The sequence below is a fragment of the Hipposideros armiger genome, unplaced genomic scaffold (genome assembly GCF_001890085.2).
Source record: "Hipposideros armiger isolate ML-2016 unplaced genomic scaffold, ASM189008v1 scaffold_134, whole genome shotgun sequence".
Lineage (NCBI taxonomy): Eukaryota > Metazoa > Chordata > Mammalia > Chiroptera > Hipposideridae > Hipposideros > Hipposideros armiger.
The window spans coordinates 2805697-2811387 of record NW_017731484.1 but is presented as its reverse complement, the minus strand read 5'-3'; the positions used below and the strand labels follow the sequence as shown (position 1 = coordinate 2811387).

The 5691-nt window shown below is 53.7% G+C and overlaps 1 long non-coding RNA gene across 1 annotated transcript in view; it reads left to right on the top strand.

Moving 5' to 3' along the window:
• Positions 1 to 4790: 4790 nt before the first annotated feature.
• The window catches only part of LOC109386436 (uncharacterized), a 5940-nt gene continuing 5039 nt past the window's right edge, over positions 4791 to 5691 (top strand). Inside the window, exon 1 of the long non-coding RNA XR_002124790.1 lies at positions 4791 to 4945. This is a non-coding gene — a long non-coding RNA (uncharacterized LOC109386436). The remainder of the gene's footprint in view (positions 4946 to 5691) is intronic.

Here is a 5691-nt window from a genome sequence, read left to right as displayed (position 1 = left end):
CCTGACCCTGAGGCTGGGAGTAGGGCTGAAGCGGGAGTTACAGCTGCACCCTGGCCGGGACAGGGCCCGATCTGTGCCTAAGGCTTCTTACCATTCTGTTGGGAGTACCTGAGAGAGGTCAAGGCCAGGCTTGGAGATCTGAATTCCCTGGGGTTTTCCTGAGCCCCTCTCCTCCAACGCTGATGCATACCCACAATTAACCCATCATAGGAGAGGGCAGGAGGAGACGGTCCTATTTTTATTATTTATTTATTTTTCCAAATCTTTCTCTTTTTTTAAAGATTTTATTGAGGGAATTGGGGGAGGGGAACAGACAAGTTGCTGTTGTTTTGTTCTTCAGTCTAGTTGTGGAGGACGTCGCTTCACTGGCCCAAGTTGGCACCATCATTGCGCTCTTCCCAGNCAGTCTAGTTGTGGAGGACGTCGCTTCACTGGCCCAAGTTGGCACCATCATTGCGCTCTTCCCAGGTGAGGCAGATCAGTCGCCAGCTTCTGGACGGCCACTCACGGCAGCTCACGAAAGCTCATGCCAGCTGCCAGCCAGCCCCACGGCAGCCCAGCTCCAGGTAGAGCTGTTGTTCACCATCTTAGCTGTAGAGAGTGCAGTGTCACTGGTCCTCATGTGGGATCTGAACCAGGGCCCTGCTGCTGAGACGTGGCATCCCAAGCCAATTCTTAACCAATGTGCCACTCGGCTGGCCCAACAGTCCTGTTTTTAGAACGCTTCTTTTCCAGGGTCCTGAAACCTTGGTTCTCCTTGTCTCAGCTCTTCACCTAGTATTGGAGACACCTGTGTCAGCCACCGCACCCTGCCAATGAGGGAGGCAGAGACCCCTCCTACAGTGTCTCCCAGGCATGGATCCAAAGCTAGCTACCCTCAGCTGGTGGGGATTTCAAGCTCTGGCCCTTTTCCTGCCTCCATCTAGGTCTGAAGACAGAGGTCCCACTCCCCTCGAAACCATGCAAGAATGGGCATAGTTGGTGACTACCCGGACTAATCTAGGAAGTGTGGGCCACCCCCCAACCTAGAGGGTGCTCAGGAAACGTCTTGACCCCTCTAAAGAAAAGCAGGCCCTTTTGTCTCTGCTCTCCCTGACCCAGACTCTGCCCTCTGCTTCCTGTGGCTGGACTGGAAAGGGTTAAGCTTGTAAGGAGAAAGCCCAATGGGCTGATCCTGGGCACTGGCAGCAGGAGTGCTGAAAAGATCCGGCCCTATTCTCTGGAGGGGGGGTGGGTGTAGTTAAGGACCCTGGGTAGGGGGCTGGAGGCTAATTAAGGGAATTTGAGGAGGTCCTTTATGGCCAGGAAGCCACCCCCCCCCCTCATACCCGGAGTGAGGCCCATTGTGTGGGAGCTTTTGTAGGCCAAGAAGTGGAAACTCATTACTGAGATGGCTTTAGTGCTTCTGGGGCCAGGGCAGATGGTGGGGGATGGTGAGAGAATGTAACCTGGGGGGCCAGTACCTCAAGGAGGCAGTGTGGGTGGGTGGGGTTGGTGAGAAGGGGAATGGGGGCGCCCAAGGTACTTTCAGCTCCCTGGACTCGCCGCTGGACCCCCTCAGCTCTGCTATGGCCTATGGCTTTTCATTCCTATGTGATTGCTGTTCCAAACTCATGTAGGGCTAAAAGCCATGGGCTACGGTAAGGGGCCTACTCCTTCCGCAGCGCCTGTATCTCCCCTCAGCACCAGGCTGGGAGCCAGCCTCAAAGGGGACACCAGATGGGGCTGTGCTTGGGGGTGGGGCTAGGCTGTGTGGCTTTGGCCAAGTTACTTCCCCTCTCTGGACCTAGTGCCTCACTCTGAAATGAAGAGGCTGGACTGGTGATTTCAGAGGGAGATTCCCTCTGAGGATGGAAGGAGACATGAGTCCGTTCCTTCCTCTTTGCCAAGTTACTGAGGTCGGTCCTGTGCTCAGGGACTGAGGGGCTGGGGTCAGGAGCATTGGGCCATGCAGCAATTGGACCTTTGCTCGGTGCCTCTAGGATAGCCTCGGTTTCTTGACCTCAGCTCGCTTCTCTATGGTCAGCTCAAATCCTCCGCCTTTTCCCGAGAGACCTCCTCGGGGACCTCTCAGTGGCTGAAAAGGGAGCGCTTAGGCTGGCCACTTGGGGAGAGGAAGTTCATCAGAGTGAAACTAGTAAGGCAGCTACTCCGCATAGCCTGCTAGTTGAAGTTCAGGGTGCCTAGCTCCCGGTCCACTACCCTGCCCAGGAATTTTCTCCCTCCTTCCTGGGTCTGTGACAGACCTGCTCACCCTGTTTCCTCCCGCCTGGCTTGCCATGCCTAGTCCTCTCCCACACCCCACACCCCCAATTTAAAAAATGCCTAACTCCATTCCAGCCATCCTGGAAGACTCCAACAGATGGAAACAAGGCAGGCATCCTGACGGGAGCGGCAGAGGAAGCACCCTCACCTCCTCTTCCCTTCCAGCCCCCAGTCTGCCTAAGACAGACCACCGAAGAGTCAGTACTATTGAGAACCAGAAGGCAAGTTACTTATGTCTCAGAGCCCTTAATTTCTCCAGCCAACATCTACCTAGTGCCTGCTATGTACTAGGCGTGATGCTATCCATCTGACTTGAACTAACTCACTTAATCCTGGAAACAACCCTTGAAAAAGGTACTGTTATTATCCCACTTTACTTATGGAAAACTGACATACAAGGGAGGTAAGAAACTGGCCCAAGTTCACATGGCTAGTAAGAGGCAGAGCTGGGATTTGAACCTCTGCTTTTTTGTGTGATTTTTTTTTCTTTAAACTTTATTGGGGGAACAGTGTGTTTTTCCAGGACCCATCAGCTCCAAGTCAAGTCGTTTTCAAACTAGTTGTGGAGGGCGCAGCTCACTGGCCCATGTGGGAATTGAACCAGTAACCTTGGTGTTATGAGCCTGCGCTCTAACCAACTGAGCCAACCGGCTCTTACCACATCATGATGGAGGTTAGTTAGGAGTGCCAACAAGTCAGTGCATAGGAAAGTACTCTGAGAACTGGAAAGTGCTGTTCTCATCCTAGGAGTTCTCACCCAGTCCCTATTGGATGCAGGTCTACAGTCTGACCCCAGGACCCAACTCTAATCACCCTAACAATAGGAGAAGCAAAGAGAAAGCCCAAGACAGCTGGGTTTTTGCTGGGGCTGATCCAAGCCACTTCCCCTCTCGCTCAGAACAGGGTGGAGAATATGCAGGGGTTTCTCACTTGCCCCCTGGGCTTTCAGGCCCAGAGATGAGAGGTGGCTAGCACCTTCCTCCACCTTCCTCTTTGTCCAGCTGCCTGGGCTCAGAATGAGCCTACCCTATTCCCTACCCTTCTCTGAGGACACCCAAACTCCTGATTTGCCTCCCTTTGCTCCCGATCTCCTAGTTGGGAAATCAGGTTAGAGCAGTGCCCGTTCTGACCCTGCGACTGGAATCCTGTTGCACAGTTTGCCGAGAAGTCCCTAGCATTGGGCTGGGCCTGGGACCAAGGGGACGGATGACCATTCCAGAGATTAAAGTTCAGCAACGCAAGGCTTGCAGTAGGGGCTGCTGGATAAATGTTTGTTGAGTGAATTGAAGGAGTTGTGAACTGCGAGAAAAGGAGGGTAGGGTAAAAGCAAGTTGCTCTAAACAGGGACAGAGCAAGCCCACAGCTCAGCAACTCACCTGAGACAGTCCCACCCTGCTGGCCTGGTGCCTGGGGGGCGCTTCTGGGGTTAGAGAGGCAGCTCCTTTCTATTCTTTGTCTCTTGACCACTGCCAGTGGGGCAGGCCTGGAAGAGAGATGCAATTATATATTTCACATAGTTGTTGAGTTGAATGAATTGAATAGGTGAGCTGACCTCATACCCTCTGTCTCCAGACACAGATCAGAGGGCTGCGTCTATCCTGTTCCCTGCTTGCAGACAGCTGAAACCTCAAATATTCTGAGCAATCTGAGTTGGTTTTTTTTAACAGTCCTCGGAGAGCCCGCAGAAGGGCCTCCCTTGGGAAAGTGGGCCCGTGTTTAACAATGCTGAGATTCAAGTGAATCTCTCTGGTTGTATTTGTGCCATTTTTCATGGAAATGGAGTTTGACTGCTAAAACTCTACTTCCTAAATGCAAAGACTATTGGGGGGAGGGAAATCTCTGTTCCGTCTTTAGAAGGGAATAACACTAAAGTTTGACCTCTGGGGTGCTTCTGGCACTGACAGTCCAGACCTCCGGGTTCCGAGCTGCTGTTGCATGTCAATGCTCAGTCATGCTTGTGATGACTCTTAGGGCCGGTCAGCCTCTGCCAAGCTGGCCTGGAAGACCTTGGAAGTCAAGGAATAGGACATTTCAAGACTTGGTGTTCTGACCCCTCCAGCTCCCATACGTGATCCCCAAGTCCCTCAGAACCACTTGTAAATGTGTGACTGCCCTTGTAGTCTTGACAGGTAGGGGGAGCTTCCCCTCTCTCTGCATAAGTGGGCAAGCAAGAAATAAGGGGCTTGTTTCTTGGGTGAGCCACCGAAGGCAGAGAAGACCTTGGCTGGGGATTTCAGGGTGCTCGGTAAGCCAGAGGCAGGAACTCAGTCTCAAGCAGGCCAAGAAGGAGTTAACCTCCAAGGAGAACTGGGACTTCTCCCAGACTGGAAGCCTGTGCCCAGCTTTGCTGCTGCCAACTCTGGGAAGAAGTCCTGGGATCTGTAGTCTGTGCCACCACCCACCCCTGGCCTGTCTGTTTATCAACACTGTCGTGGAGACTACAGTTCCCAGAAACCTACAGAGGCCAGGCTCTGGGGGGAAGGGATGGGGTGTGAGGCTCAGTGGTGGCAGGAGGGAGACGGAGAGGGAGGAGGTGGGGAGAGAAAACCCAATTCACCCCCTTCCTTTCTAATTCTTCCTCTTGGTGTGTCTGCTCCAGCGCACGAGCTAATCCCCCAAATCCGGTCTCCCAGGCCGCAGCTGCTTCCCTTCGCAGTGATGAATGGCTCAGGGAGGGAAGGTGAATTCATATTTTAATTACTGAGGCGCGGTGCTGAGGGAGCTGGGGAGGAGCGGAGGCCTCAGTATTGTTCTAGAGGCTGGGGGTGCCCCTCCTCACTGGGTCACTTCTCTTTGGCCCTTTACCTGGGGTAGGAGGTGGGGCGGTTTGAAGATGGGGGGGTTTGAAGATGGAGGGGTTGCCTTGCTGCTGCTTTGGGAAGTGAGGGGATGGGGGGTGGGAGGGACAATATCTTTTTCTTGTTTGTCAGAGAATTCCTGCCATGTTCCAACACTTGTAAATATTTTTGTACCCTTACCACCCCCACTGCCGCCCACTTTGATAGAGGACATTGACAAAATTGGAGACACACAGGAGTTTGCGGTCTGCAAGCCTAGAGCCCTGGCTTTCTCCTCATCTTAGTGTCAACCTGCTCTGAGTCCCTTCCTCCTCCTGGTTCTTCCATGTGTTCCCATGGACTCTGACCCACTGCCCCATTTTCACTAGATGTGCTGGGGCTGGAGGACCCCAGAGGGTGTCTGGCGGAGAGACGAGGGATGGGGTGAGGACCAAGGGAAGGGGTCAGCAGGGAGGCTGGGGAACCTCCTGGTGGTTTGAGATGATGCTCTTCTGCTTGGCTTCCTCCACGCTGGCTGGGCAGAGGACCCCCCATGCCCCACACCCCAGGCCATCTTGGACCTAGGATGGGGAAGAAATCAGGGAACAACAGCTTGCAGTCAGATGCAGCCAACTGTGGGATGGCAGAG